A 25,029-nucleotide genomic window follows, 5' to 3' on the forward strand; every position below is an offset into this window, starting at 1 on the left:
CCCAGAGTGCCAGATATGAACCATAATTTTGAGTAGGTTACTGCATTGACATTTGAAAACACACAATAATGCAAATAAAATCAATATCTCACTTACTTAATGAAATAGTTCCACAACTGCAGATTGAGTAAAAAGGTTTGGAGAATCAGCAAATTGATTATCTTTGCCATCTGACACAATGTTCATCAAATCCAACCTGTTTTGATGAGATACTTTTGACTGTATAATCATCCCTCCGTACGAAAGCCTCTTCCTTTCCATCCATTGAATTCAGTACTCTCTGACTTTGGAGTGAACTGCACATTAACTGCCCTGGGCAATCTAAAAACATTTCCGAGTTGAAAACTTATGGCCAACTCCCAATGTAAATAGATTTCTAAATATACAGTTATTAGCTGAGAAAATGGAAGCAGGTTCACTTACATGCCAATGTACAGGCCTAAACATGCACTTTAGTTTTGAAAAACTGAATGGTGGCTGGGAAAACGTCAGTTTGTATAGGTAGAAAATGGGGAGGTGGGTGGGGTCGGGAGCAATCAACAGGGTAGAGCCCAAAGAGAAAGACAGTTGGACAGATTTAGGAGTTGCTACTGATCAGGCTGGGAGGGTGAATAGTTGTTAATGGGGACTGTTAGTCATTAACAATAGCGGGTGTGTCGGGGGAGGCTACATGGTAACAAGGCCTGGTGTGTGGGGTGGGGGTGGCTGGGACATGGGAGAGTTTAGGCCCAAAAATTATTGGACTCAATATTGAGTCCGGAGGGCTGGAGGGTCCCCAAGCAGAAAATGAGGCGTTGTTCCTCCAGCTTGCACTGGGCTTCACTAGAACACTGCAGCAAGCCGGAGACAGAGATGTTGGCCAGGGAGCAAGGTGGTGCATTGAAGTGGCAGACATGTTTTTCAAAAATCTGATCTCAGATTTAGTCACGCCCTTCCCTCCACCAGTTTGTCACTGTTAGAAAATTTGGCCAGTTCACATTAAACCCCTGAGTCCATGTTGGTGGTGGTAACTACAAATAGGCAAGATCCTAACATGATCCTAGGACACCCCAGCAAGTACTCTTACCGGTCTCAATCTTGATACCACTTCTCAAATGAAAACTCATCGCTTCAGCCAGTTTCAATCCATTCCTGTGTTTTGTTTTCATTCCACCACAATGAGCTTCAATAGCTCTGTTACATGGAATTTTGCTGAAGTTTCTTTTTTAAAGTCTAGATATATGTCAAATCAGGTAATGATCTAAATGAATTGCGAAGCAGACTCATAGATCCAAATGACCTTATCCTATTTCTGCATCTTGGAATTCCCACAGTCTACCTGGAACATGATTTCCTCTAAAAGTTCAAAGCGGTTAGTCAGCCAGACTGCCCCCTTCCAAACCTACATGTTGGCCAATGTTAATTAGATTAGCTGTTCGACCCTGAAATTCACTCCTCACAATCATTTCCAGTATTTTACTCCGATCTTGGTTAAGTGTAACGAACTTTAAGTTTTAGAATCCTTACAATGTGGAGACAGGCCCTTCGGTCCAAAAAGTTCAGTTGGATCCTTGGAACATCCCACCCAGACCCATCCCCCTAAAACACACCTAATCTACACATTCCTGAACACGATGGGCAATTTAGCATGGCCAGTCCACCTAACCCGCACATCTTTGGACAGTTGGGAGTAAACCGAGCACCCGGAGAAAACTCACACAGACACAGGGAGAATGTGCAAACTCCACACAGACCGTCACCCAAGTCTGGAATCAAACCCGGGTCCCTGGTGCCAAGAGGCAGCAGTGCTAACCACTGCACCACCATGCCGCCCTTAAAGACATGTCCTTTGAGTCAGAAACGAACCAGCAACCAGAAGATCTTTTTGGATCTTTACTTGAAAGTTAACCTGTTTCCAATTTGTATCACAAGATATTCCCAGAATATAATTTCCTCCTAACAATTACCAGCACCTCACAAATAAAATCCCTTGGCTCCCTCAACACCTGAAATACTTGCTATTAAAGCCACTTGCAAAACTCAAGACTGCATTCTCAACAAAGCAAAATGGAAAGTATTTTATTGAAAGAACGAACTACCTTCTGAATCTCCTTCCCTTGCTCTCCACTTTTCATCTCTGAACTGATAGATTGCCACAGCACATACCAGTAGAAATCAGGAGCCATAGACAAGAGTGATCTTTATCATTACTATTCCGAGGTCCCACAGACAAACTACTCTTACGTTGAGTTGATACAATGTAGCCCTGGAACTATTTTGTTACAAATCAATAAGGCACTTTCATCACAACAGGAGCAGATTCAATGCTGTCAGTTATTTCAATGCCCTCTCATTTTTGAATGGTTTTTCGTTACTTCATTATTATGTGTTACTGCTTTAGTGCATCAGCAGCCAGGTAACCAACAAATTCTCTGATGTATCACTGGCAATTATGGACTTTGGACCAGGTTCATTTATGCTTTGATTTTTCTCTCTCCTTCTACTTTCAGGAATCCCAGTGTTTCTTTGCCTTCCAACTGACCTACCAGTGTTCAAGGATATTGTTTTCCATACAGCAAGATATTATTTTCAGAATTATACCCCCAAAATATAATCTAGCAATTTAACACAAGAAATTCAACTGGCATACGCCAGCGAGAGTTATCACATTCATAACCCTTATTACAATTGTTTGTAGATTCTCCACATCCTCTCAGCATTGTCTGGCCAATACTTTCCTCCATTTACTGTGTTAACAGCAAAGTCACAAAGTGAAATTATATTCTATTTGTGTCAAATTTCAGAAGTACAATGGATTCAATGGTAAACAAATACTAACTCAAATACAGCAGCTATAGATAATCAGATTAACCTTCCAACCAAAGCAGAGCAACAACCAAACGACAGACTGCCAAACTATACACCCAAAACAACAGCAAATTCAAAATAAGAAAAGCCATGATTAAACTGCTCTCATGAGAATGCACTTGATAACTGCACTCGGATACAGGGAAAAATACCAAGCCTGGAGGAAAAGCGCAGCATACCCATAAGGTAAACTCAGGTTGCTGAAGGCATGCTTCACAAGAAATAAATTAAAGAAATTTTGGCTTTGCTGCTGGCAAACACAGCAAATGGCTGGTGAAAACAAATGAGACGTTTCTGAGGGAAGGCTCAACTTCAAAAACATGTGCTCTAAAGAATCAACATGACAAAACAAAATCAGAAAATCAGATGACACCAAAAACAGAACTTGCTGGCAAAGCTCAGCAGGTCTGGCAGCATCTGTGAACAAAAATCAGAGTTCACGTTTTGGGTCGGGTGACCCCTCCTCAGAACGCAACCCTCTTGTTTGTCCGTTTCTATGCATAATGCAAAATGTAAAACAGTTGTCTAATTGCAAAGATTTTCATCATGTTTTAGTATTTCAGCCAGAACATACAGCTTATTAGATGATTAAATTGGTCTTTCATGACAAGCCTGCTCAGAAAGTTGTGTCTAAACTGCAGTGGGTAATCACTTCGGCAATGCTGGATGTGTCAAAATGCTGCTTGGCCTTCGGTGTCCATCCAGCTCCACACTCTCGGATTCTGCAGCATCTGCAGTTCCCATTATCACTGATACAATTTTGTGACTTACCCATTTTCAAACCAAATATTTCAGAAGATATTCTAGACAATAGAAGAAATCTGTTAAATTACTTTATGTTGAATCTTTCAGGGTAATACTAAGAGTATGTTTTTGCATGTTACAGTTTTCAAATCAGATGCACAGCAACAGGATGCCTCCAAGTATTTCTAAACAAGACAGATGTGATTTTTTGTGGTGGCACAGAAGCAGAACAGTTGTTGCCAGTCTCCAAAAGTCTATTACTTTAGCATATCAGAGTCTCTGGGGTAATCTCACAGCATACTCATGACAAGATCACTCTCAAAGCCACACACAAATCAAATCTAATTCTAGACGGATTCTTCTCTTTACTTCTATTTATTTTAAAGCAAACATTTGTACAGAAAAGAATTTTACAATCAGACTGTTTGAATCAACTGCTTTAGAAAAAGGCCGACAACAAACACACAGCACGCAGTTCTGGGCAAATTATTGAGGGTCTGTCTACCAGTCCTAACTATTTCTTCATGAGGACCATAAATCTTTTTGAATCCTTATATTTCCTTGTCGACCTTGTCAGCATTTCATGATAAAGTACATATAAATGCTTAAAACAAGTCAAAATCCTGGAATTCCCTCCCTAATGTCATCGCGAGAGTAGCTATATCACATGGCATGCAGCGGGTTAAGAAAGCAACTCACCACCACTTTCTCAAGGGCAACTCAAGACAGGCAGTGATGTCCATATCGCAAAAGTGAATAAAAATTGTATATTGAAATAAAGATACACAATAGTAAGTCTCACCTCAGGTGAGGAAACTACTGGAAGCAATTCTGTGGGACAGAATCAATCCACACTTGGAAAGGCAGGGCAGTCACGGTTTTATTGAGGGGAGGCCATGTCTGAATAACTTGATTGCATTTTTTGAAGAAGTAACCAGGTGTGTACAAGAGGGGATTACATTTGACATAATCTACTTGGACTTCAGCAAGGCTTTTGTCAATGTCCCACATGGGAGACTAATAGTGAATAGCCCAAGGGATCTGACGAAATTTGGCTACTCGGATCCAGAATTGGTCGAATGTCAAAGCACAGAGGTTGATGATTGCTTGGTGTTTTGGTGATTGGAATTCTGTGTTCAGCGCAGGGATCAATGTTGGACTTATTGCTGTTTGTGTTATTTATAAACGATTTAGATATCTACATAGCAAGGCGGATCAGTTAGTTTGCAGATGGTGCGAAAATTGGTGGAGTAGTCATTCATGAGGAGGTTAGCTTTAGATTACAGGAGAATATAGATAGGCTAATCAGCAGCAAATGGAATTCAATCTGGATACACGTGAGAGAATGCACTTCAGCAGGACAAATAAGGAATAGGAATATATGATGAAAGGTGGAAGCACTGAGGATCCCAGGGATTTTGATATACATGTACACCAGTCCCTTAAGGTATCAGGTCGGGTAGATAAAGTAATGAAGAAGGCATAAGGGACACTTACCTTTACTAACTAAGGCATTGAGTTTAAGAGTAGGGTGGTTATGCTGGAACTATGCAAAACATTGTTTAGGACACAGCTAGCGTAATGGGCACAGGTCTGGAATCCACAGTGAAGGGTTGGTGGGGATGTCACTGCACTGGAGAAGGTGCAGGGGAGATTTATCAGGATGCTGTCCAAGGTGAAGAGTTTTTGAAATGAAGGAAGAATGAACAGTCTAAAGTTGTTTTCCATACAACAGAACAGATGAAGGGAGAATATGATTGAAATGTATAAAATTATGAGAGGCATAAACAGAAAGAAACTTTTCGCTTTGGTGCAGGGATCAATGACTGGTCACGTAGATTTAAGGTAAGGGGCAAGAGATTCAGAAGGAATGAGAGGAAAAATGTTTTTACCAAGAGGGTGTAGGAATCTGGAACTCACTGCCAGTAAGGGTGGCTGAGGCAGAAACCCTCGTAAGATTTACGAAATAAAAGGGGATACTTGCTATGCCAAGGCATACAAGGCAAATGGTACAAATGCCGTAAAATGGAATTAGAATAGTTAGGTGGCTGTTTTTCACAGGCACAGTGCCAAAGGTTCCTTTCCTGAGCTAGAGGCCTCTATGAGACAATAACCAATTCATAAGCATAATAGGTAGTTCATAATATCAATAACTTTGGTTAAAGATATTGGTTGAGAAATTCAAATTCGATTGCCTAACATGACCATTTCTGGGAAATAGCTCAGAATGACTCCCAAAGTGAGCAGTGAATAAAGAAAAGGATTTAATCTAATTACCATTAGATACTGTTTCAACAAATCTCCTGTGCTGTGTTAAAAACCTGCCTGCCCTGCCCAAAATCCACAAGCCTGCCTGCCTGGGTCGACCCATTGTCTCAGCCTGTTCCTGCCCCACCGAACTCATCTACGCCTATCTGGACTCCATTTTCTCCCCCTTGGTCCAGGAACTCCCCACCTACGTCCGTGACACCACCCACGCCCTCCACCTCCTCCAGAACTTCCAATCCCCTGGCCCCCAACACCTCATTTTCACCATGGACGTCCAGTCCCTACACACCTGTATTCCGCATGCAGATGGCCTCAAAGCCCTCCACTTCTTCCTGTCCCGCAGGCCTGACCAGTCCCCCTCCACTGACAGCCTCATCCGCCTAGCCAAACTCGTCCTCACCCTCAACAACTTCTCTTTCGATTCCTCCGACTTCGTACAGACAAAGGAGGTGGCCATGGGTACCCGCATGGGCTCAAGCTATGCCTGCCTCTTTGTAGGTGACATGGAACAGTCCCTCGTCCGCACCTACACAGGCCCCAAACCCCACCTCTTCCTCTGTTACATTGATGATTGTATCGGCGCCGCCACTTGCTCCCCAGAGCAGCTCGAACAGTTCATCCACTTCACCAACACCTTCCACCCCAACCTCAAGTTCACCTGGGCCATCTCCAACACATCCCTCACCTTGCTGGACCTCTCAGTCTCCATCTCAGGTAACCAGCTAGAAACTGATGTCCATTTCAAGCCCACCGACTCCCACAGCTCCCTAGAATACACCTCCTCCCACCCACCCTCCTGCAAAAATTCTATCCCCTGTTCCCAATTCCTCCACCTCCGCTGCATCTGCTCCCAGGATGAGGCATTCCACTCCCGCACACCCCAGATGTGCACGTTCTTCAAGGACCGCAACGTTCCCCCCGCAGTGGTCGAGAACGCCCTTGACCGCATCGCCTGCATTCCTGCAACACGTCCCTCACACCCCGCCCCCGCCACAAGAGGATCCCCCTCGTTCTCACACACCACCCCACCAACCTCCGGATACAACGCATCATCCTCCGACACTTCCGCCATCTACAATCCGACCCCAGCACCCAAGCCGTTTTTCCATCCCCACCCTTGTCTGCCTTCTGGAGAGACCACTCTCTCCGTGACTCCCTTGTCCGCTCCACAGTCCCTCCAACCCCACCACACCCGGCACCTTCCCCTGCAACCGCACGAAGTGCTACACTTGCCCCCATACCTCCTCCCTCACCCCCATCCCAGGCCCCAAGATGACCTTCCATATTTAGCAGATGTTCACCTGCACATCTGCCGATGTGGTATACTGTATCCATTGTACCCGGTGTGGCTTCCTCTACATTGGGGAACCAAGCGGAGGCTTGGGGACCGCTTTGCAGAACACCTCCGCTCGGTTCGGAATAAACAACTGCACCTCCCATTCGCAAACCATTTCCAATCCCCCTCCCATTCTTTAGATGACATGTCCATCATGGGCCTCCTGCAGTGCCACAATGATGCCACCTGAAGGTTGCAGGAACAGCAACTCATATTCCGCTTGGGAACCCTGCTGCCCAATGGTATCAATGTGGACTTCGCAAGCTTCAAAATCTCCCCTTCTCCCAATGCATCCCAAAACCAGCCCAGTTCTTCCCCTCTCCACAGTGCATCCCAAAACCAGCCCAACTTGTCTCCGCTTCCCTAACCCGTTCTTCCTCTCACCCATCCCTTCCTCCCACGTCAAGCAGCACCTCCATTTCCGACCTACTACCTCATCCCGCCTTCTCGACCTCTCCGTCTTCTCTGGACTGACCTACCCCCTCCCTACCTCCCCACCTATACTCTCCTCTCCACCTATCATCTTTTCTCTCCATCTTCAGTCCGCCTCCCCCTCTCTCCCTATTTATTTCAGAACCCTCACCCCATCCCCCTCTCTGAAGAAGGGTCTGGGCCCGAAACGTCAGCTTTTGTGCTCCTGAGATGCTGCTTGGCCTGCTCTGCTCATCCAGCTTCACACTTTGTTATCTTGAATTATCCATGTAATGGATTATCAAGTAATTTGAATGAAAGATAGAGCATAACCCAGGAATATGGGTATAAATTACATAGTTGAGATTATGTTACGAATACTGAGATTTATAAAGCTTTCCCTGGACAAAGAATTCACTGAGCATGTTGGTCACAAATCTGTAAATATTTTTAAGCCACTCAACTCAGAATCACACTGTGTGCTGAACTAAATCTTTTCACATTTTTGACACACGCAATACAATTCATCAAAAGATATTGCTTTCAGCAGAAACACACATGGCTGTAAAAATTGCACAGCTCTTCATAAAAGTCAGTCAACTCACTATATCTCCTTGAACATAATGAAAACTTGACTGAAATCATCTGTATTACACAAGAGCTAATTAGAAGCCGAACTCTGGCAGCTCCTGTTCATATGACAGCACCACACAATTAATAAAACAGCTCCACAAAGTGTTCACTGTCAAAAGACCGAGATTAGTACTGAATGGCCCGGGTAACTGGAGGTCGAGTCCAGAATTTTAACTCATTGTACGAGTCAAGGTTGCGCTTGGTTATATAAATTAATGTTATGATTGGAACAGCGTAGTTTCTCTAACTGTGTGTGACTGAAATTAATCAGAGCTAACATTTCAGGTCCAGTGACTGTTCCTCAGAACTGGACCCGAAACTGGGCAATAACTGGCTCATTGTTGCTCATTTTGGGATCCATCAGGGCCAACGTAGCTTCTAACTTTCATACAATTTTGGTCCAAACACAGACAAAAGAATGGTTTTCCAAGGCTGAGAGAAAAGTAACTCACCTTGACATCAAGAAGCCTTCCGAAAACTGAAGTCCATGGGAATCAGGTGGGAAATGGTCTTGAAGATATAGACAGCAAAAGGCAGGATGGTTGTGGTTGCTGGAGATCAATCAGCTCAGTACCAGGTCATCGCTGCAAAGTTCCTCAGTCTGACCAGCTTCAGCTGCTTTATCAATGAACGTAACTCCTTCACAAAGTCAGAAGTGGGTATAGGCACTGATTACTGCAGTCCATGTCCATATGCAGCAAGGCCTGGGCAAAGTTCAGGCTAGGGCTGACAAGTGGTAAGAATTATGCATTACAAAAAAATGTCAGGCAATGACAATCTCCAGTAAGGGAGAATCTAAATCTCTTTACTTGACAAAAACTTGACAAAGTTGCTAGAAAAGATCAACAGGCCTGACAGCATCTGTGAAGAGAAATTGGAATTAACATCTCAGGTCCGGTGACCCTTCCTGAGATATATATTCGAAAGTGCTGAATTTAGAGGCCAACAGAGACAAAGCAAGGTAGCTCTTTCAGGAGCCAGTACAGACAGGCTGGGACAAATGGCCACCTTCTATACTGTCAAATTCTATGATTCCTCAGTTCAGAAATATTAGAATTTGATTGTGATGCAGGATAATGGAGGCGAAGTTGATCACCAAAAAAAAATTGCTGGTGGCAATTTCATTTGCAGTTCTGAAAGATAAATACTTGCAATTCCAAGAAATAAATCACAGAAGACACGGACTTACCTACTACAATGGAATATGTCAACGTGACAACTGATAAATGTAACAGCTCTTCTCCCTCCCAGCAATTTACACCTTTTTGATGATTTCTGTAATAATCAGCAGTTTCTACATAACTTGCTCAAAGACTCCAAAATAATACTTGCTTTCATCTAAATTCTACAAGCTAGTATTTGGAGCAAAAAAATACAAATATTTATAAACAATACTGTCACGTGCTGTCGGTAGCTGCGCACTGTTAAAGGTCAGGCCATTAGGTAATTTCGTTACCATATAAACTCGCTCCTGATTTTATAGATAACACAATCTCTTCAAGGCAAGCCTGACCAAATATTATTAAATGGTCCTGCTAATATTGCAGCTTCATGATTGTTTATTTTGAAGATTACTGAACTGATACAATGGGTCAGAATAAATTTCTACTCAGGCAATTGTAAAAATTCACTTTTTCACAGGAACTGAGAATATCTTGGCAATAGGGAGAATAACATGTTCATTCTAATTTTCTCTTTCTCAGGCTCCTGGGCCTGTTTCTTTCTATTTCAGGCAATATGCAATTGGAGGGAATTCATTAAGGGATTGGTTCACGATCTCAACACCAAATGGCATCAAAGGGTGGCATTTAGAACAAGAATACAGGTAGTGTTTTGTGTTTTGCAATGATGTTGCCAATAGGATTTTAACAGAAGAGCATGCTTGGATGCCATCACAAAATATACATACATAGTTCTTACTTTAAGCAAACAATTTATACCTGAAGCTGTTTCCAAAGTTCTCACCTTCTGCTTCATATTATCGAGTTGGCAGGAATCCTAGAACTAATGAGGCACTTCAACCTGGGGACAGCTATATTGTCAATTGACACCAGAGTCATAGAATCCTACAGCAACGGAGTAGAACTGTACCTGCATCTACCAATTCCTCTGGCAGTTCATTCCACAAGCAAACTACCCTCTGTGTAAAAAAGTTGCCCTTCAGGTCACGTTTAAATCTTTCTCCATTTATTTTAAAAATGTGTGCTCTAGTTTCGAACTCCCCTACCCTAGAGAAAAGACCTTTGCTATTCATCTTATCGGTACCCCTCATAATTTTATAAACCTGTATAATGTCACCCATCAACCTCCTAAAGCTCTAGTGACAAAGGTCACAGCCTATCCAGCGTATCATTACAGCTCAAATTCTCCAGTCCCAACAACATCCTGCTATGTTTCCCGAACCCTCTCCAATTTAATCACATCCTTCCTATAGCAAGGCAATCGGAACAATACTCAAAAAGTGACCACCTACCAACTCCGAGAACTCAATGGTCTGATCAATGAAGGCAAGCGTGTTAAATGCCTTCTTAACCACCTCGTCCAACTTGCAAAGGATTATGTAACATCAATCCTTTGGTCTCTCAGTTTTACAACTCCATCCACAGTTCTATTAACTGCAAAAGTCCTGCCCTTATTTGGTTTACCAAAATGCAATACCTCGCATTTATCCAAATTAAACTCCATCTGTCACCCCTCAGCCCAATGGCCAATTGTTCAAGATCCCACTATAATTTTAGACACCTCCTAAATGCTCATCCAAACTGATCATTTGATTTCAGCAACATTCAAAAAATTATGAAATATTGTCATCTATCAAGTTGCCTTTTTAACAAAGTTGTGAAGTGAGGGCCTTGAGAGTAGTTGGAGGTTTGGAAGGTGCCAAGGATTTTTGGTGAATTTCTGCTGTGCATCTTTTAGACAATGCATGCTGCTGCTACTGAGCATCAATGGTTGGAGAAAGTGGGTGTTTGTGGATGTGATGCCAATCAAATGGACTTTTTTGTCCTGGATGGCATCAAGCTTCTTGAGTGTTGTTTGAGCTGCATCCATCCAGACAAGTGGGAAGCATCCCATCACACTCCTGACTTGTGCCGTGTACAAGGTGGACAGGCTTTCATAAGTTAGGTGGCGAGTTACTTGCCGCAGTATTCCTAGCCTCTGACCTGCTCTTGTAGCCACTATGTTTACGTGGCGAGTTCAGCTGCATTTCCAGTCAATGGTAACCCTAAGGATGGTGAGACAGGGGGATTCCATGACACCACTGAATGTCATGGGCTGGAGATTCGGTTGTCTCTTATTGGAGATGGTCACGGCCTGGGGTTTGTGTGGTATGAATGTTACTTGTAGCTTCTCCGGCCAAGCCATTTGTACATTTGGGATGTTAGATTCTTAGCTCGGGAGAACGGTTGTTTAATGTTTGAAATGTATACTCAGCAGTAGACGAATCTGTAGCTACCTTTGCTTCCTTGATAAGTTGTTGTTTTCCAATTTGCTTTTTCCACTAGGCACTGTCTTCCAACATGATGAGAGACAACGGGAGAGAAAGCGTTCCAGCTCTTGTCATGAATGAATCTTTTTTCTCTTTTTCTGCTCTCTTCTCAATAACAGCTGTTGAAATATAGTTTAGTGGGAATTTCAGAGTTTAGCTGCACTATCTTTCCAAGCTGGCTGACTGGCAGTTGAGCTCTCCATTCAGAATGTGTAAAAGTACCATATATGTGTGAACTACAACAGGAAACGTGAGTTTCTTGATGCTGATTCAGTTGCCTGTTTCAATGACTACAGATGAAATCATGATTTAAATGCAGATTAATTTATTCATTCATTCCACATAGGTTGCCCGAAGCTTGCTGCAGTCCATAGTCAGAAGACAACAGCCATCATTTTAGGTCCATGCTTTTGTCGTTTTGAAAGAAACTTCAGTCCATGCAAGTTTCCGCTATAACAATCAGATAATGGAAATTGAAACAAAATAGTCCATACTTAGACCTATCTGACAGGTTTCCAACTCTAGATCCACACAGCTCCACGGGTCGGGAATTCCACAGGATATCAACTCACAATTTTAGTCATACATGTGGTTTCTGACAATCTGGAGACTGCAAATTTCTTTGCATTAATTCAGCTCACAGGGCTCATTAGTTCCTCCTCAACCATTTCCCTCAAAGTCACAATGCACACTTGAAACACTTCAAAAGAGGCAGCAATAAATGTTATTTTTTTCTACATCTTTTTGCACTGTCATTCACACTTTCAGTACTGCAGCACTTCTTCCATTTGACAGTTTGTCATTACAAAGTTACTAAGGCTCTCACCCTGACTTTCAACTGACTAAAAGTTAAGACGCCTGAGAAAAGTAATACAGTGAAGTGCTTATTGCAATTATGCTAATGCAGCTCATTAAAATTATTTCTTCCAAATATGATCTGCAACAAATTGTAAGGATGAGACTCGAGGCTGGGTGTAGATGAATGCTTTTGATAGACTGCTTCAATCTTGTCACTATTATAACTCAATCTCACTATTATAACCAGAGATAATGGGAACTGCAGATGCTGGAGAATCCAAGATAACAAAGTGTGAGGCTGGATGAACACAGCAGGCCCAGCAGCGTCTCAGGAGCACAAAAGCTGACGTTTCAGGCCGAGACCCTTCATCAGAGAGAGGGACGGGGAGAGGGTTCTGAAATGAATAGGGACAGAGGCGGAGGCGGAGGCGGACCGAAGATGGATAGAGGAGAAGATAGGTGGAGAGGAGAGTATAGGTGGGGCAGGTAGAGAGGGCATAGGTCAGTCCGGGGAGGACGGACAGATCATGGAGACGGGATGAGGTCGGTAGGTGGGAAATGGAGGAGTGGCTTGAGGTGGGAGGAGGGGATAGATGGGAGGAAGAACAGGTTAGGGAGGCGGGGACGAGCTAGGCTGGTTTTGAGATGCAGTGGGGGGAGGGGACGAACTGGGCTGGTTTTGGGATGCAGTGGGAGGACGGGAGATTAGAAGCTTGTGAAATCCACATTGATACCATTGGGCTGCAGGGTTCCCAAGCGGAATATGAGTTGCTGTTCCTGCAACCTTCGGGTGGCATCATTGTGGCACTGCAGGAGGCCCATGATGGACATGTCATCTCAAGAATGGGAGGGGGAGTTAAAATGGTTCGCGACTGGGAGGTGCAGTTGTTTACTGAAAACCGAGCAGAGGTGTTCTGCAAAGCGGTCCCCAAGCCTCCGCTTGGTTTCCCCAATTTAGAGGAAGCCACACCGTGTACAGTGGATACAGTGTACAAATTGGCAGATGTGCAGGTGAATATCTGCTTAATATGGAAAGTCATCTTGGGGCCTGGGACAGGGGTGAGGGAGGAGGTGTGGGGGCAAGTGTACCATTTCCAGCGGTTGCAGGGTAAGTTGCCGGGTGTGGTGGGGTTGAAGGGGAGAGTGTGGAGTGGACAAGGGAGTCTCGGAGAGAATGGTCTCTCCGGAAAGCAGACAGGGGTGGGGATGGAAAAATGTCTTGGGTGGTGGGGTTGGTTTGTAGATGGCGGAAGTGTCGGAGGATGATGCGTTGTATCCGAGGCTGGTGGGGTGGTATGTGAAGACGAGGGGGATTCTTTTAGGGCGGTGGTTGCAGGGGCGGGGTATGAGGGATGTATTGTGGGAAATGCGGGAGACACGGTCAAGGGCGTTCTGGACCACTGCGGGAGGGAAGTTGCAGTCCTCGAAGAATGCGGACATCTTGGATGTGCGGGAGTGGAATGCCTTATCCTGGGAGCGATGTGGCGGAGGCGGAGGAATTGGGAATAGGGGATGGAATTTTTGCAGGAGGGTGGGTGGGAGGAGGTGTGTTCTCGGTAGCTGTGGGGGTCGGTGGGCTTGAAATGGACATCAGTTTCTAGCTGGTTGCCTGAGATGGAGACTGAGAGGTCCAGGAAGGAGAGGGATGTGTTGGAGATGGCCCAGGTGAACTTGAGGTTGGGGCGGAAGGTGTTGGTGAAGTGGATGAACTGTTCGAGCTCCTCTGGGGAGCAAGAGGCGGCGCCGATACAGTCATCCATGTAACAGAGGGCCTGTGCAGGTGCGCAAGAGGGATGTTCCATGTCACCTACAAAGAGGCAGGCATAGCTTCGGCCCATGCAGGTACCCATGGCCACCCCCTTTGTCTGTACGAAGTGGGAGGAATCGAAGGAGAAGTTGTTGAGGGTGAGGACGAGTTTAGCTAGGCGGAAGAGGGTGTCAGTGGAGGGGGACTGGTCGGGCCTGTGGGACAGGAACAAGCGGAGGGCCTTGAGGCCATCTGCATGAGGAATGCAGGTGTATAAGGACTGGACGTCCATGGCGACATCCACTGTTATAACATTGTTATAAACAACATGGATACAAAGTTCCAAAGCTCTTGTCTTGACTAAATCAAGCTTTGTACAGCTTCATTTACCGTTCAGGTTTCATACACAATTCCTCTAAATCCTTTCACCATCTATATATCGTAATATATATCGTGGCAAATAATTAGTCACGTGTTATGAAAGTAAAGAGTCAAAATTCATAGTCTCCATGTGCAAGACTCCACAACACAAATAACCCACAATTCTACAATCTGTGAAATATCAGTTGGAATGCAAGCTGATTAAAAAAGCTCAAAGGCAACAGAAATGAGAATTAATGCTATTGGTGAAACTCCAAAGGTTAACATATCACACTGCATGCATCTTTGTATACATGGGAAGGTAATAAATGAGATTTGATTTGACATATAACTGTCACATGTAGACAGACACACAGTGAAAAGTATTGTTTTACATGCTAACCAAACTGGGCTGATACGGCATCAGGAAAGCCAGTGCCAGACATGAGACTGCTGAGTGAGAGGCTTTATTTCAGGGGATAACGTTTGGTGTAGGAACCAGAGGAATGGACCTGCACGAGTAACGGACATGGTCAATGTGAGGTCAGGTCGAATGACATATAACGATCAAGTAGATGCAACAGCCCTGAACGAGAATGTCACCAAGACCATACGAATGCTGCAAACTCGCAAACAGTGCAGGGGCACAACGTGCCCAGCTCCTCGACAGCCTTTCCAATAGTTCGAGAACATGTGTGTTCGACTTCTCCGTCAAGCATCGAAGATACCTCGGAATCGGAGATGGTCACTGCCTCGACGCCTTTTCCACTTGCAGAATAAAACTGATTTCTCGCGAGATACTCTCGGCGCAAGAGGCAGGCTACTGCACATTACACTCTGCCCGTATCCGAGGCAGGATTAGAGGAACCTGACCCGATGCTAGAACATCCAGAAACCACAAAAGAAAAAGAACCAGCCTGTGTCCTTGAACTCAGAAGGGGAGGAATATATTGAATGTAACGAGGTCAGCCAGATGGACAGCACAGAGTGAGTTTCCTGAATGGGGCTTAATCTAGTCCAGTCAGGAAGCCCTGGCTGATTGATAAGAACTGGAGTGTCAGGGCTCTCCATTTGTAATAAAAGGTGACTTGGTGACAGGATACCAGCTCTGTGGAGTTATTTCAGGTCCCTCTTAAAAACAAAATTTTTGATCCCTTCCACTGAGACAAATTAAAAATTCTGAGTGAAAACCAAGAGGACTGCGGATGCTGTAAATCAGAAACAAAAGCAGAAGTTGCTGGAAAAGCTCAGCAGGCCTGGCAGCCTATGTGAAGGAAAATCAGAGTTACCATTTCAGTGACCTTTCCTTAGTTCTGAACAAGTACATTTGTCAAATGAATGCTGCAAACTCGCAAACAGTGTGGAAGCATGACATGCCCAGCTCCTCGACAGCCTTTCTGATAATTTTGAGCATCTTGCTAAATCTCCTCTACACTCTCTCTAAAGCTTCCACATTTCTCCTATAATGAGGCGACAAAAGCTGAACATAAAAATACAAGTGTGGAGTAACCAGAGTTTCAGAGAGCTGCAGCATAACCTAATGGCTCTTAAAATCAATTCTCCTGTCAATGAAAGCCAACACACCATATGTCTTCTTAAAAACCCTCTCACCTTGGGTAGCAACTTGGTGGGAGCTTTGGATATGGACCCCAAGATCCCTCTGTTCCTCCATACTTCCATTAACCCTGTAATCTACATTCAATTTGAACTTACAAAATAAATCACTTCACACTTTTCTGGTTTGAATTCCATCTGCCAGTTCTTTGCCCAGCTCTGCATCCTGTTGCAACCTACAACAGCCCTCCACACTATCCACAACTCCAACAACCCTTGTGTCATTGGCAAACTTACTGACCCACCCTCCCACTTCCTCTTCCAAATCGTTTATAAAGATTACAATCAGCAGGCGTCCCAGAACAGATTCGTGCAGAACACCTCGAGTCACCGAGCTCCAAGCTGAATACTTTCCATCTACGACCAACCTGTCTTCTATCGGGCAGCCAGCTATGTATCCAGACAGGCAAATTTCCCTGAATCTCATGCCTCCTTACTTTCTGAATGAGCCTACCATGTTGAAGCTTATCAAATGTCTTGCTAAACTCCATAGACATCACATCCATGGTCTACCTTCATCGATGTATTTTGTCACATCCTCAAAGAATTCGCTTGTGAGGCCTGACTTACCCCTCTGAAAGCCATGCTATTTCTAATCAAACTGTGCTTTTCCAAATAATCATAAATACAATACTATTCATATTGGGATGTACCCACATCACATGGACTGCAGTGACTTACTCTCACCTTCTCAAAGGCAATTAGAAATGGACAATGGGCACACTCCATGAATGATTTAAGGAAAAAAAAAACTCCAACATGTCTGTCATTTTTGTTCCACTGACACAGTAATCCTCTTCTTTCCACCCTCTACCCAGTTAGAAATTTTAGGTTGAAGCTCCAAACCAGGACTTGAGCAGAAAATGATGGCAATGTTGAGGGAATGCTGCAATGCTGATGTACCTACTCTTGGCATTCTTTCTGAAGCCTGAATTCAATGCAAGTCTGCAATAAAAAAGTTAGCCAGAACGTGTCCATTAAACCATTCTCAATTGCCATTTGGTTCACTAATGCCCGATACAGAAGGAAACCTGGCCTAGGATACATGTGATTCCAGTCTTCGCATTCATAAAATCACAGAATCATATGGTACAGAACAAACCCTTCAGTCTAGGCCAGGCATCATAGTTTACGCTTAACTGCCTTCTAAGCAATTTGGCATGAGCAATAAACAGTCACCTAGCCAGCAACACAAGGCCCATTTAGAAAAAGTACTGATAATATTGGCTTCCAAGAGTTACTGACATCCACACCATCAAGAAGCTGAAATAACATAAATAGTGATGCAAAAATTGACTCAGCGGCACCTAACTAAGCTCCCTGACAATGAGCAGAGACTCAGAATCTCCAAGCTGGTAACCTCAATGTCATTACTGATCAAAGCAAAGGATGCAGAGGTACATGCTGTTAATCTTAGTTGTGTGTCACTGGTCAAGTTCAAAAAGGGGGCCACAATGATGATTAAGAGCGTCTAAGTTGGCGGTTGGTTGGCTGACTGTCATAAGCCAAGCTCATTATGTGCTGAAGATACAGAATGACTTGATTTAAAATAAATTAATTTTTAAAAATTGTTTTTCCTCATTATAAGTATAGAATAGTTTTAATAGCCCTGAAGGGAACATTATAACGATTGACTTTAGGCTTTATGTTTGTTTTGCTCCTGTCCTACAGGGGTTATGCGTGTAATTTTCATCAAAAACTGCTGCTCTAGGCCGGCCCAGATTGAAATTCTAGCAGGTTGATAGTGGCTTGACCACTCGACCATAAATATAGCATAAAGACCCATTCATTCCTTGGCAGTTTTATTAACTGCAATACTGTTTGTTATTAGAAAGGCTGTCAAAACTCATCCGAAAGAATCATTCAAAGGAAACAGCTGAGAATACAATACTGCAAAGATAATTTTCTCTTCAAGTTGTCAAATCATTTTATTTTTAAGGGTAACTGGTGGACAACTATCGTGGACGAAGAAGAGACACAAAATGCTACAGGTGGGGGTGGAGTAGTGATATCATCAGACTATTAATCCAGACCCACAAGCTAATGTCATTTGGATTTGGCTTCAAATCTCACTATGACAGATGATACAGCATATTTTCTCTCTCCTACTGTCCCCTTAACTCCTCAATACCTTGTACCTAAACATTTGAAATTAATTCCCTTTATACAATTACAGGAATAAAAATAATTTACATTATAGATATTCAAATATCAAACTTCTAGTTAGATATATGTCACAACCAACTCATACCTGACCTGACCAGAATTACAAAACTTTCAATCAATGTTTAAAACAAAACCAGTACGATGACAATAGATCAGAGCTTCAAAATACAAACAGGCCTCTTTTCACTTCTCATTTCAAAATTACTTTATTTTGAAAGAAAAATAGGACTGCTACAGAAAGTATAAACTGCAAATCTCACTGAAAAAATTCTACAAGAAGCCAATGTAATGCTGTACCTGTAAAGAATCAGGGAAATTTCAAAAAGGGACAGACCTCCTAAAAAGACAGACCGAGCGGCTGACTGCATCTCTCTCAGCAGACAGCCACCTTTTTCAGGCATATCTATGTTACCCTCCAGAAATGTATGAAAGAGAGCTTAAAAATTGAATGCAACAATGAGCCTGTCACTGTCAGCAGAAAATGTCCTCGTGTCTGGCCCAGAGTGCTGAGGGACACAGCTTTGATAATAGCGATTTTTAACAGCCCTATCCTACCAGAAAAAAACATAGAATCACCCCTCCTTCCTCCACATGCTGTCAGAGAGTTCAAAAGTAATCACCACAAAGGAATTTTGATCACAAAATCAATATCAAAACTGTCAGCTCAACTATCAAGGTCAACGCGACTGGCCACATCCAATCACAGCTGCTACATCTTTGTACTTGCTCGTCACAAATAATTCAGAGGCTCATCTGCATTTTGCTTTTACTTTTATGCAGTTGCACTCATCGCTTACTTTTGTACCTGTGTGTTGTGTTACTACTTCTTCTTGTATCTGGAGTCATACAGTTGCACGGCACTGAAACACACTTTGGTCCAACTTGGGTCATGCCTCCGGATATCCGAAATTAATCCAGTCCCACTTGCCAGCACTTGGTCCATATCCCTCTAAACCCTTCCCGTTCATGCACCCATCCAGATGCCTTTTAAATGCAATTGTACAAGCCACGACCACTTCGTCTGGAAGTTCATTCCACACACACACCATCCTCTGATTGGAAAGGTTGCCCCCCCTTAGGTCCCTTTTAAATCTTTCCCTTCTCACCCTAAACCTGTACCCTCAAGTTTTGGACTCCCTACCCAGGGAATAAAGACCTTGGCTATTCACTCTATCCTTACCCTTCACGATTTTATAAATCTCGATAAAATCATGCCTCAACCTCCGACACTGCAAGGAAATTAGTCCCGCCTATTCAGTTGTTCTGTATTGCTCAAACCCTGCAACCCTGGTAACATCTTGGTAAAGCATTTCTGTACCCTTCTAAGTTCAACAACATCCTTCCTATAGCAGGGAGATCAGAATTGCACACTGTATTCCAAAAGTGGCCGAACCAATGTTCTGTACAGCCACAACGTGACATCCCAATTCCTATACTCAATACACTGACCGATAAAGGCAGGTGCACAAAACACCTTCTTCACTACCCTGTCTACCTGTGACTCCAACTTCTAGGAACTATGAACCTGCACGCCAAGGTCTCTTTGTTCAGTAATACTCCCCAGCAATTTGATAAACTGCTCTTTATGTTAATTCAAGAAAGCCTGATTAAATTACCTCCACTTAAAACTTATATTCATTTGGCAAAAACCAAAGAGCTGCAGATGCTGAAAATCAGAAACAAAACCAGGAATTGCTGGCAAAACTCAGCAGGTCTGGCAGCATCTGTGGAGGGAAAGCAGAGTTAACACTCTGAACAAGGGTCACCAACCTGAAACATTAAGCCTGTTAGCGATCCACAGATGCTGCTAGACCTGCTGAGTTTTCCCAGCAATTTCTGATTCACGTTCATTTGGATCTGGGAGAAAGGTTTCCAAGGAAGAGATTCTTTCTGAATTAACCTTGGTGCAACCAACGGAGAGAACAGCTGAATAAACAAGGGGAATTGGTTTATCGTTCCTGACTTGGGAAATTAATGATTTGGCGAATCTCTGTCTGCAGCTGCAACAAATTAGGGAATGTCATTCAGAGGCTGTTGTAAAACTTATCACTTCTAAAGAGACGCATCATGCAATCGTCATGAACATTCTATTTAGGCAAAGTGCTTTTAAATTTATTTATAACATCATTTAGATCCCAGCTCCTGGGAAAATATATCCAACACCCAGAAATCCTCTGAACACTGAAGGACGAATTAGGAAACAACTCTTTTCTCTGCCATGTAACCAAACAACAAATTTCATCATGAAAATCTTCCGCACTGCACTGATTTGCAACAAAAATGTATATTCTTCATGCACTATTTTTACTTCCACAAGACCATAAGACATCGGAGTGAAAGTGAGGCCATTGGGCCCACCGAGTCCACTCTGCCATTTAAGTCATGGCTGATGGGCATTTCAACTTCACTTCCCTGCACTCTCCCCGTAGCCCTTGATTCCTTATGAGATCAAGAATTTATCCATCTCTGGCTTGAAGGCATCTAATATCCCGGCCTCCACTGCACTCCGTGGCAATGCATTCCACAAGCCCACCACTCTCTGGCTGAAGAAATGTCATCTCATTTCCGTTTTAATTTTACCCCCTCTAATTTTAAGGCTGTGCCCACGGGTCCTACTCTCCCCTAACGGAAACAACTTCCCAGCGTCCACTCTTTCTAAGCCATACATTACCTTGTAAGTTTCTATTGGATCTCCCCTCAACCTTCTAAACTCTAATGAATACAATCCCAGGATCCTCAGCCATTAAACCTACCATTCCAGGGATCATCCGTGTGAATCTCCACTGGACACGCTCCAGGGTCAGTATGTCCTTCCTGAGGTGTGGGGCCCAAAATTGGACACAATATTCTAAGTGGGGCCTAACTGGAGCTTTATAAATTCTCAGAAGCACATCACTGCTTTTATATTCCAACCCTCTTGAGATGAACGACAACATCTTTCTTAATCACAGATTCTACCTGCAAGTTAACTTTTAGAGAATCCTGGACCAACACTCCCAGATCCCTTTGTACTTCGGCTTTATGAATTTTCTCACCGTTTAGAAAATAGTCCTATGCCTGTATTCTTTTTTCCAAAGTGCAAGACCTCGCATTTGCTCACGTTGAATTTCATCAGCCATTTCCTGGATCACTCTCCTAAACTGTCGAAATCTTTCTGCAGCCTCCCTGCCTGTCCACCTATCTTCGTATCATCGGCAAACTTCGCCAGAATGCCCCCAGCCCCTTCATCCAGATCATTAATACATAAGGTGAACAGATGTGGCCCCAACACTGTACCCTGCGGGACACCACTTGTCACCAGTTGCCATTCCGAAAAACAGCCTTTTATCCCAACTCTCTGCCTTCTGTCAGACAGCCAATCCCCAATCCAAGCCAGTAGCTCACCTCGAACACCATGGGCCCTCACCTCGCTCAGCGGCCTCCCGTGAAACACCTTATCAAAGGCCTTTTGGAAGTCTAGATAGATAACATCCACTGGGATTCCCTGGTCTAACATACTTGTTACCTCTTCAAAGAATTCTCACAGTTTGTCAGGCATGGCCCCCACTTCCTAAATCCATGCTGACTTGTTCTAATCTGACCCTGCACTTCCAGGAATTTAGAAATCTCGTCCTTAACAATGAATTCCATAATTTTACCAACTACTGAGGTTAGGCTAATTGGCCTGTAATTTTCCATCTTTTGCCTTGATCCTTTCTTAAACAAGGGGGTTACAACAGCAATTTTCCAATCATCTGGGACTTTCCCTGACTCCAGTGACTTTTGAAAGATCACATCCAAAGCCTCTGCTGTTTCCTCAGCCACGTCCCTCAGAACTCTAGGATGTAGCCCATCGGGGCCAGGAGATTTAGCAATTTTTAGACCCTTTAGGTTTTCTCGCACTTTCTCTTTTGAAATGCCTACCATACTCAACTTTGCCCCCTGACTCTCCCTAATTGTTGGCATACTACTCATGTCTTCCACTGTGAAGACTGACGCAAAGTACTTATTGAGTTCTTCAGCTATTCCCTTACCTCCCATTACTAGCCTTCCAGCATCAATTTGGAGCGGCCCACTGTCTACTTTTGCCTCTCGGTTGTTTCTGATGTCTTGAAAGAAACCTTTACTATCATTTCTAATATTACTAGCTAGTCGACCTTCATATTTGATCCTCTCCTTCCTTGTTGCTCTCTTTGTTATCCTCTGTTTGTTTTTGTAGCCTTCCCAATCTTCTGATTTCCCAGTGCTCTTGGCCACTTTATAGGCTGTCTCTTTTTCTTTGATACATTTCCTGGCTTCCTCTGTCAACCATGGCTGTCTAATCCCACCCCGGATAATCTTTCTTTTCTTTCTTTTCTTTGGGATGAACCTCTGTACTATGTCCTCAATTACACCCAGAAACTCCTGCCATTGTTGGTCTACTGTCTTCCCCGCTAGGCTCTCCTTCCAGTCGATTTTTGTCAATTCCTCTCTCGTGCCCCTGTAATTACCTTTATTTAACTGTAACACCATTACATCTGATTTTGCCTTCTCTCTTTCAAACTGCAGATTAAATTCTACCATATTATGATCGCTGCCTCCTAAGTGTTCCCTTACTTTCAGATCTTTTATAAAGTCTGGCTCATTACATAACACTAAGTCCAGAATAGCCTGTTCCCTTGTGGGCTCCATCACAAGTTGTTCCAAAAAATCATTCTGCAATCATTCCATGAATTCCCTTTCTTTGGATCTATCGGCAACATTATTCGTCCAGTGCACCTGCATGTTGACGTCCCCCATGATCACTGTGACCTTGCCTTTCTGACATGCCCTATCTATTTCCAGGTGCATCTTGTGCCCCTGGTCCTGATCACTGTTGGGAGGTCTGTACATAACTCCCATTATAATTTTTTTTAGCCATTGTGGTACCTCAACTCCACCCACATAGACTCCACACCTTCTGACGCTATGCCATTCAGTGCCGTAGATTTAATTTCATTCTTGACTAACAAGGTAACCCCTTCCCCTCTGCCCACCTCCCTGTCTTTTCGATAAGTTGTGAATCCTTGGATGTTGAACTGCCAGTCCTGAACTCCCTGCAACCATGTCTCTAAGATGCCTACCACATCAGAATCATTCAAGAGGATTTGTGCTGTTAATTCATCTACTTTGTTGTGAATACCAAGAGCATTTAGATAAAGTGCCTTCATGCTAACTTTCTTATCATTATTAGAGATATTGGAAATCCTAAGATGTCTTAAGCTATCTTTTCTTCTTGCTTTTGCAGAATTCAATAGGTTCCGCTCTGTACTGGGAAAAGAGTTAGTGAAGTGGGAACACATTAAATTATTGAAAAATTCAGCAAGTCTGGCAGCATCTGTGGAGTGAAAGCAAAGTTAACATTTTGGGTCCAGTGACCATTCTTCAGAATTTAGGAACACATGAAACTAACAAAGTGGATATGACCTTTTATTGCATTATTTCTTTGATTCAATTCTATTTACCTGGGTTTGCTAACTCTTCTACTCTTTCCTTATGCTGCAGCTCAGGTAACCTGTGTTACTCTATTGTGGCATTTACCGTGCTGCTAGACATTAATTTATAGGTATCTGCTAGAGAAGAAAGCTGTTTCCTTGTTGATATCAAGATCAACATCAAAACACCAAAAACACAAAACTCAAGAATGGGAAAGTTTTGACAAAATGACTGTCACTAGAAGAAATGTGACCTCACCAATGCGAAGCACAGCATAGCTCAACTGGAATGCAGAGGTCAATGCAAGTTACTGTCAACACTCTGCAAAATGACACCTTATTTCTAAATCTATTTTTCTGTTCAGGTTTCTTGAGTTCTTCAGAAGCTTTCCCCACTTCAAATGAACTAAATCTTGTAGAATTATGCTCCATAACTGCTCGTTAAAGACCATCACCATCAGAAACATGTCTTTGCCTCTTCCAGGGATGCCTAACCTGAAGAAGTTACCCCCCTCCCTCCGGACCAACCTCAGGGAATCTCTCTCCCACTGCAACTCTCTTGTCCCACCTATACTCTCCTCTCCACCTATCTTCTCCTCTATTTATCTTCGGTCTGCCTCCCCATCTCTCCCTATTTATTTCAGAACCCTCTCCCCATCCCCCTCTCTGATGAAGGGTCGAGGTCTGAAACGTCAGCTTTTGTGCTCCTGAGATGCTGCTTGGCCTGCTGTGTTCATCCAGCTCCACACTTTGTTACAGTGACAAAGCATTTAGTTCGAAGGAATATTGCATGTGAGCTGCAAGGCTGTTTAGTTATCATTAAAGCTGTGAGTGGACAGAACAAACTCAACTCAGGTTTTATGAAAAGACAATATGATATCAACTCCAGAATATTCAACTTAGTGATCAACTAAGCTTTTATCACTTCTGTCAGCATCAATCTACATTCAAACGCATTTGCTAACACTAAGTTCAACCTCATATTTACTACTGGCCTTCAGACACGACAAAACACACAGCAATACTTTATACTTTTGCTATCCAATAACTACGTTCAAAGTATTTCTCCTAACGGTTTTCAATGTCACTTTGAAAATAGGCTAAAATTTTTAAACGCGGCACAATGATAATTTACCATGTCACAAAATATAAATACGCTTCCAATGCTTTTAAACTGGATTCA

General features: G+C 43.3%; 1 protein-coding gene across 2 annotated transcripts in view; it reads right to left on the minus strand.

The window, feature by feature from the left end:
• The window catches only part of LOC132207870 (utrophin-like), a 124,791-nt gene that overhangs the window by 95,685 nt on the left and 4,077 nt on the right, over positions 1-25,029 (minus strand). Inside the window, exon 1 of one of the 2 annotated variants that reach the window (XR_009443938.1) lies at positions 97-210. The exons of the other annotated variant lie outside the window; for it this stretch is intronic. The gene's annotated coding sequence lies outside the window, so the exon portion shown is untranslated. Of the gene's footprint in view, positions 1-96; positions 211-25,029 lie in introns of those variants that run through there. 2 annotated transcript variants of the gene reach the window in all.

Source organism: Stegostoma tigrinum, unplaced genomic scaffold, assembly GCF_030684315.1.
Source record: "Stegostoma tigrinum isolate sSteTig4 unplaced genomic scaffold, sSteTig4.hap1 scaffold_191, whole genome shotgun sequence".
Taxonomy (NCBI): domain Eukaryota; kingdom Metazoa; phylum Chordata; class Chondrichthyes; order Orectolobiformes; family Stegostomatidae; genus Stegostoma; species Stegostoma tigrinum.